General features: G+C 39.8%; 1 protein-coding gene across 24 annotated transcripts in view; it reads left to right on the top strand.

Moving 5' to 3' along the window:
* The first annotated feature begins 279 nt into the window (after positions 1-279).
* Positions 280-8,307, top strand: part of epb41l2 (erythrocyte membrane protein band 4.1 like 2) — a 48,660-nt gene continuing 40,632 nt past the window's right edge. For 23 of the 24 annotated variants that reach the window (XM_026193835.2, XM_026193848.2, XM_026193846.2 and 20 more), the window contains exon 1: positions 280-471. The gene's annotated coding sequence lies outside the window, so the exon portion shown is untranslated. Of the gene's footprint in view, positions 472-743; positions 1,088-8,307 lie in introns of those variants that run through there. The other variant, XM_026193832.2, reaches the window with a different exon arrangement.

The following is an 8,307-nucleotide window of genomic DNA, read 5'->3' as shown; positions in this document are numbered from 1 at the left end:
TTAACTGTTTAAAACTGTTTTATTTTCACATATTAAGCTAAAATTCGTCCACTCTTCAATGTCAAGTCTAAATAAAATTAAACCAGTCCCCAAAAAGAAGTAAAAAATATCATTAACATTTGCGTCCTCGAGAGGGCGCTACTCCGCTACATTTGTACTACCATATCCGCACTGAACGTCCCACTGACGCTAAAAGACAATACGTGCGACCAATCACATATCAAGATCTAATACAGTAATGGCTCTAAGCCAATGGGAGCTTGCGAAAAGATGTTTTTCACTGTATGGGGCGGGCCTTAGTGGATGATGGATACGTCTGCTTTGAGCCCTCGCCAAATCTTCGGTGTGGACTGTAGTTGAGATTTTTGGAGGCTGAGGTAGTGGGACATTCGCTATTTTTTGGAGGAGAACAGAGCACGAGTCCACATTTGGGAAAGTCTCCTCATACGCATCGTTGGAGATTAACAACAGGTAACGAATAATTTGGCCTCTTTTAAATCACGTGATTTCTACATCAGCTACTGCAGATGATTCATCGCGTTTTGGGGGTATTTTGTACGTAATATATCGGTAGCGTACTTAACCTGCGCAAGTACCTATTGTAACCAGACGTAGTTGTTCTAACAAGGCAGAACAAACACCGCGTTTGTTACTGAAAGGTGTTATTTAGAGTTCTGGTCATACCTTCGCTGTGAGGCGCTTCATGGCGCCTATCTCCTTCCATATTATCCCTGTTATCACCTAAGCTACCTTCATGCCCCTTGCTCCTCGCGCGCGGATGTGTTTAGGTAGTTAGCATCAAAGATTTTGTGAAGCAGGTAAAAACCTGCCTAGCTTACATTGATTATCTAAATGAATAGACCGAGTTTCCTTACTCGTGGTAGCTGCATTGGGTTTTAGTTAGGTGAATGCTACCGCTGAGGTAACGGTAACTTCACATTAACGGTTGGTTCGTCTAAACACGCCATGGTAATCGTTGACTATTCAAACATCCGGCTCCGTTTTTGCGGGACAATACGTGTAGCTCCTTCCTGCCGCTAAGTTAACAAGTAGTATACGGAGATTTAAAAACACCACGCTGTTCAGAGTGAGTATGCAATTACATTTTCTTTCTATTTTTCTCCAGTCATTTGGCTGTGCTGACATGTGCTTTTAAAACCGTTTTCAAATAACTGGTATTTGTTTGATATAGTTTCGTGTTCGTGACTGGTTCACAAAGCTGTCTGGGAAACGCAGTCCACGTTGTTTGTTTACTGCATTTCAAAGAGGTTTTTAACCAGGGGTTTTAAACATAAGGCCCGGGGCCAGAATTGGCGCGGCAACTACTCCAAGCCGGTCGTTTGGACAGCTTTGGAAAATGTGTAGGTGGGGATAAATTTTGAACTTCATCAGGCTAAATACCCTCCTAGTGGTCATTTAAACAACTTTAAAATACTTAAGTAAAAGATAAACAAAAAAAGTTCACGTTTTTTCACAATCCACTGTGGAATTTTTTTTTTTAAATAAATAATTAAATTATTTAAATTAATTACAGGACACTGGACATTTAGTTACCAGTTAACTTTTTGTGCAGTTTTACACATTTATTTCTTACAGTTTAGACTCAAAGAGATGTGTTGAAAGACTTCTTTCATTTACTACATGTAGAAAAACTGAGAGGTACTGTTGAAATTCCACTTTCATTACTTTTAATTTCAATAACCTTATATGGCCCAGTTAATATAAAGTGAGTATGTTGCACATGATGTAAAATGAGCTTGACGTCTCTGGTTTAGGCTATGTTGGCTTGACAAAATACAATTGTTGCTCTCATGACCAGGATATTAAAGAAGAAGTGCTATTGGTTTAGTAACATAAATCTGTCTACATGCAGAACAGTACTTGTGTTTCTTATTTGCTTTCTAGACAACACCGTAGAATCTGTGCTTTGACGTATGGGAAGGACGTAGCTACTTTACAGACAAATGCAGGCAGACTGGAAAGAGCCAAGATTGTGCTGACTTGTAAAAACTCGGTGGCAACTAGCAAACGTATCTGTTCATGTCTGTGTGTTCAGTGCCACTGTTAACATTAATGAAGTATGCTGCTTTTCTAGAAGTTATTCTTTAAATGTCTCCTTTTGATCATAAAACACATCCAATATATCCACGGCTATCTGTGTTTGATGTTTCGAAGTACCACAACTTTGAGCAATACACACTGACTAATATTAGGACATCTAGCCATGTACTTGGGTTCCTAAGTGTCACTCTTAAATCTAATCATACGCCATAGTATGTGATGTCAAGTACCCATGACCTTAATCAGCGCCACTCCGCTTGTGGTGTTCTGCTCTCTATGTGAAAGGAAGGTAGGTCAGATAGTAATGAAGGACATCAGGACAGAGATAAAGTCATGGACAGTAGATAGTCCCAGGCTGTGCCCCTAATGCATACACTGGGATCAAAGGCCTAACTATTGTTGTTTCTAAAAGTAAATCAGTTTATTTCCCAGGCTGCAACAGTTGTTGTACTTCCATGTAGCTGTGAAGTTTTTTTCATTCAGTGCAAAGATTTTTTGTAGGCTAGAGAAGACTTTGAGGACTTTAGAGCACAGCAGGCCAATTCTGCCCTTTCATAAATATTAGTGTGGTGACATACCACTTTAGATTCTCAATAGATTCAGGCCTGCCTAGTTGTAGCTGTTGTTGGCTAAACAGATGGATGCAGTGTCATTGCGCTCACAAGCTAACATAATGGTGGAGGTGGGAAGCTGTTGATGTGATTCTTATTTCTCAGTGTGGTGTAGGCCATAGTAAGTGTAGTCAGTGATAGCCCTGCTCGAGAGGTAGGTACATTCAAAACAACCAACCACTAACTTTTTCTTGTGGGTCTCTCAAACATCACTCGTTAGTTATTTATTTTGACACTCACCAAAGACATTTTGACCTTCCGCAAAATGAAATTTACCAGAATGGAGATAAATTTTTTTTTTTTACCAGTTTGTTTTAAAGTGCGTTGTAATTGAACAAAGCTTAAAATGCATTTTTGTTTATCAGACGTTTCTATAACTATTGATATGCAGATCAATCATTCTTTGTGCCTGTTTCCAGCCCCCAAAAAAACCTTGTGCAGGGCAGTATGAGGATCTTTTAATTTCATTTATTTATTTATTTTAATTTGGAAAAGGGGACCTGATTATACTTTAACATATTGATACATATCCATGTGGGTTGCGTGCAGAACAACCAGCATGTCTGGCTTTTCTTCGGTTATTTAAAAAAAACAAAAAACCCTATGTGTGGACTCTGATGATGCCGCACCTCATTTGACTTGGCATGAGTGTTTATTCTAATATCATGAACAGAACGTAGATTTTCCAGTAATGTCGTTTCCGTTGCTATGTATCTCTGTTTGAAAACAAAGAGCTTGTTCAGTCCTCATGCACACAGCTACTGTACATTAACAAGAAGAGTTTTTGGAGCTACCTATCAGCTGAAGATTTTCTTATGAGACAGCTGTGTTCTTAGAATTAAATGCAGTTTCTGAGCTTCTGTTCTCAAATTAAGAACGGACACCTATACAATTTAATCCAACCTAGTACAACATCAAAAAAGCAACTGAGGAAATAAAATATTATTGTATTTGGTGATGCATGTTGTTTTGCTTTGCAGGTGTTTAGGTTATTGTTGTGTAGCAGCACATGTTGCGCACTTAGAGGCAAGTATAACGTTTCAGTTTTTAAAGCTTTCATGATTAGCAGCCACAAAGCCACATTTTAATGGGATTGTGCAGTGGAACATATATTAGTCCACATTCAGTATAAATTTTGGTGCAGACAGGAAGGACAATGTTTTGTAAGCTGTAAAGGGAAGCCCAGAGGCAAGCGTGTCTGTTTCTGGGGTGTGTTTTTTCCTGTCAGGCTCCTCGCTGCGTGTATAGTTTTATCTATAATCATCGGTGCCATGTTCATTGTCAGGCTCTCAGGATGTGCAGAACAGTGGCAGCTCTGTCAAACCCACTAATGAGAAGCCTTAATTGGTTGTTCTGGTGGGAGAATCTGCTCATTAGATCTAGCTGGAACTTAACTCTGAGCTTGCTGGAGTGCAGAGTGCAGAAACCTTGCATTTCCTTTGGCTTTTGTTTTTGATTGTGTTTTTTTAGCTGCTTCCGCAACCCCTGTGAATATCTGTATTGTGCATTCTGTGTCAGTTTACACCCCTAAAACCTATTTAACTGACCCACATTGACATCAGTTAGTACTAGCCCACTTCAGTATTAGATGCATTAGATCTGGTAGCAAATATAATAAACTGTACACATTATCGATCCCCTACTGTTATCAGTTGCTTGCTAGCACCTCTCTAATAAGCAATCTTACTCTTCACTTAGGATGGGTGTACACAAGACTCAGGGGAAGTAAGCATTTTTTAGATAGTCACTGCAAGTTGAAAGGCGTAATGAAGGAACACTGACACATGTAGTGAGGAAGTAAGAGTCAAACACAAGAGGAGAAAGAGGGTGAGAGTGCCAGAGAGAGTGAAAGATATTGCTTAACCATTCGGAAAGGCTATGGGAACATCCATGTGTGTGTGTGTTTGTGTGCTTATGTGTGTTTTCATCCTGACCCTGTGGGTTCAACAGAACTCGTCACATCAACTCAGACGCACACAGATAATCCTGCTGTCCTTCATCAGTTTGAATGAGTTGTGCCGTGTTGTTTTTATAAAGTAGCATATATTGGGGGGGGGGCCTTCACACATCCAGGTGACTGCAATTTTCTTACCCATTTTCCAGTGAATGAAAGTAGTTACTATAACCACAAAGCACACTCTGAGGCTTTCATCTTCTTCATGAGTGTAATGACATTTGGGGCAGTCACAACAGTTATTAAGGTGAACATATTGTACAGTGTGGCAGTCAGCCTCCACAGGCAGGTATTATCCTCTGTAGCTTTCACAGCCAGCAGGCACCACAGGACTCCGATTCACACAGAGAAGATCACAGAGGCACGGATGAATGGAAACTGTAATGCAGTGTTCAGCTTATTACCGCCACGGAGACGGTGAGTAGAGCAGTGTGCGGAAGGGGAATGAGGGATGGAGAAGTAAAGGGCGTGTTTGAAGGAGAGGGCAAAATGGAAGAGGGTAAGGTGAAGTCGTTTTTTTGAGGTTTAGCCATCTAAATGTCAAAAACGTCACATTTTCTTTTCTTAAATGCAAGCGTCCCTTGTAGTAGAATGGGACGCCCTTGTGTTGAAGGGCAACATCAGAGAAGAAAAAAGAAAGGGCAAACTGCCTTCCCTGGCAAGTGTCAAGCTCTGAAAGAAATGATAAAATAAAAACAGAAAGAGAGCGTGGGCCTGTGGATCTGGCCCAGAGCCAGACATAGTTAAAAAGAGATTAATCAGCAGAGGGTCACATTCTCAGAGAGAGGCTGAACAGACCAGAGGCAGTGGCTTCATCTTTTGAAAGCCACAGTTTGGGTCACAACACAAGACCGTCTTGGCACTGAGAGTATCAGCTAGAAAAGGCTGGTAATATTATGTTCTTGATACTGATATCATATCTTGCGGCATATCCTCAGGATTGCTTCCTGAAACTTGACAGTTGAAACTTGAAGCTGTTTTCAGGTTAATCTTCTCAGGGATCACTTCCATCATCTGTAGTTAGGTACTCTAAAAATCTATTCAATGAAAAAGTATAAAAGGCAAGCAAAGTAGCATAATGCATGATGACCTAGGGCTGTGTAAATAATCTGAACATGGATTAAAGAGTACTGTTATATTAATCATCAAATGTTCATTTGTTTATTTCTGTGAGTGCAGCCACACTAACTTGTTCTCATTAGCAGCCACTGACATGCTCTGGAGTTTGTAAAACATTTTGGAAAGAGCGTATTGAACCCATTGACTGTGAATTTGTGGGAAACTAACAGAAAGTAGGGTCAGTAGTTTTTCTCATTAGCCAGAAGTATTTGTGACAGAGTGTGGTAGTAAGGAGCTCAGAAACTGGCAACGAACAAAAGTCAAACATAATACCCAGTTTGTACATAAATATTCAGGTAATGAGACTTCTAAAGTCTTAATCAAAGTTATTGATACTTTGCTGTTTAAATTGAATCTGCCATTTTTCTTTCGGGATCTTAATAATCAAGACTTATCTTGACGGATGTACATGGTGAGGACTAGTTGACAATGTCTGTTTGTGTGCATCTTTGTGACGTCAGCACCTACTTTTTCTGCTAGCTATGTGCCTGCAGTCAAGTTTCTGTATACAACTTCACTAACTTCAGCATGACTAACTTCACTAGCAAGTATCTCTGCTCTCATTAGTGATGTACCTGTCATATTTGCCATGTACGAAAGAGTCTTGTTTTAGTTGCCAGCCTTGACTCTAGTTGCCCCCACCCTATATGTTTAAAAGTGAAATAGTACTGGGTCCACTCTAGTAATACAGCCTAGTATATTTATACATGAACAGTATATTTATACATGAACCTGACCCATTCAGATGTTGTTAATGTGGGATCTGTGGTCCTATGCTGGTGTACATTTGTGTAGGTCTTTGGCTATGCAAACTGAAGGACTATGGGTATCCAGCCATGTGTGGTGGGAATGCTGATTGGTTGAAAAGTTTGTTTGAACAGGAAAGAATGATGTTGGAGTTCACCGCATAGAAGGGGGCGGAGACAGCATGAGAAGCACAGACAGTTGTTTTTACCATTTGAATTTGCATCACGACAAAGAAGTTCATTGACTTTTATGACTTCTTTGTTCTGTTTGGCAGGGGCTTCACCATGACTGTAGAAAATATGGATGACCTCATAGGTTACCAAAAGTGAAGCCAAAACATGTCAACTGCCTCTGGTTGTTTGGCTATAGTATCGGTCATGACCCCCGACTCCTACGTGTTAGCTAGCAGGTCCTGCAATTGTGTGGTTTCACTGTTGTACAGGAAAGGAAGTGGAGCCTTGTTGTCAATCATCTATACAGTCAGTGGGGCTAAGTTAAAGGACCAATAACAGTGCAAACACATGTTTAGAGTGTTTAGAATATCCCACTGTACTGGATGTTTTACACGATTTTGACACCGTCCCCCTGGTGACAGTACACTACTACAACATACAGATGATGGTCCACAAAGGAGGCTTAATGGAAAAGATGTCTGAAAGTGGCGTCAGAAATTCATAAATACATGTTGTTTCAAACTTTGTTGCACTTGCTTTTCTGCTAGCTACCTGCCTGAAGTGAAGTTTCTTTATACAAGACACCATCCATAAATTCTGGAAGACAGCTTATTACTATAGTCCTCAAATCTGACGCATGTAAATCCTAATGGAGTTTTAATCTTTAAATCTTCTTTAAAATGACATATTACCCACTTTTCATAGTCTTGGGGATAAGTGTTTTTTTTAAAGCCCATAATATGACCCTCTTATAAAGAAAGAAACAGAGGTCCTTTTTGACATGTAGCCTTTGTGTCATACTGTACTAGCAATGACTGCCAAAATATTACTGTAAGGGAAACAAACTTCTGTATGACATAACACAGACACACATGAATGTACGGATGTTTTGCTCTGAGTAATTTCCTGTTTTGTTTTTTTGTTTTTTGTAATTTTTTGTAGATTTGTGGCAGTTTCTGATGAAAGTAGGATACGTTAAACAGGTACTCAGGGAGATGTGTAACCAAAAATGCAAATTAAAAGATAGAGGTATGGGAGATTGGTTGGAGGGGGAATCGGGAAGAGAGTTACTTCCTGTTTCCTGGTTGGAGGTCAGAGGTCACTGATCTGAGATTTAGCTGAAATAAAATGACTAAATAATCTGCGGGGTTATGTCATTTGCTTGGACAATAAGAGATGGTCACATAAAGATGTGTGACTATGTGTCTTCACTTTAAAGGCAACACGGCCTTGCAGTAATTGAGAAAATGGCACAATGTTCTGAAATTGAGGACATCTTGCAGTGTTCACAAAAGGGATGGCTAATTTTAGATTTCAGGGTTAAGGTTAGTAGTTACGAAATGAATGGCAGGGAGCTGTGATGGTGGTGTGTGCTCATGTTGCAGTGGTCTGAATGCTCACTGTAGCATGAATGGAGAACATGCTGATTACTCCTGACGAGGGCTGCTGATTCTTTTACTTGTCGGTCACTCTGTGGATAATTGTCTTTCCTAATGCACACAATAGTCTTTTTAGTCTATAAGTGATCATAAAATACAAAAAACCCTCTCATCACAGTCCAAAAACTGCTTATTTTATCTGAGCAACTCAGTAAAACTATGCTCTTATTAGTATGTGAAGAATAAAAATCGGCAAACATATG

This window comes from Astatotilapia calliptera, chromosome 15 (genome assembly GCF_964374335.1).
Source record: "Astatotilapia calliptera chromosome 15, fAstCal68.1, whole genome shotgun sequence".
NCBI classification, from domain to species: Eukaryota; Metazoa; Chordata; class Actinopteri; order Cichliformes; family Cichlidae; genus Astatotilapia; species Astatotilapia calliptera.
The sequence above is the reverse complement of the archived record's forward strand: the minus strand, read 5'-3'. Positions and strand labels throughout refer to the sequence as shown.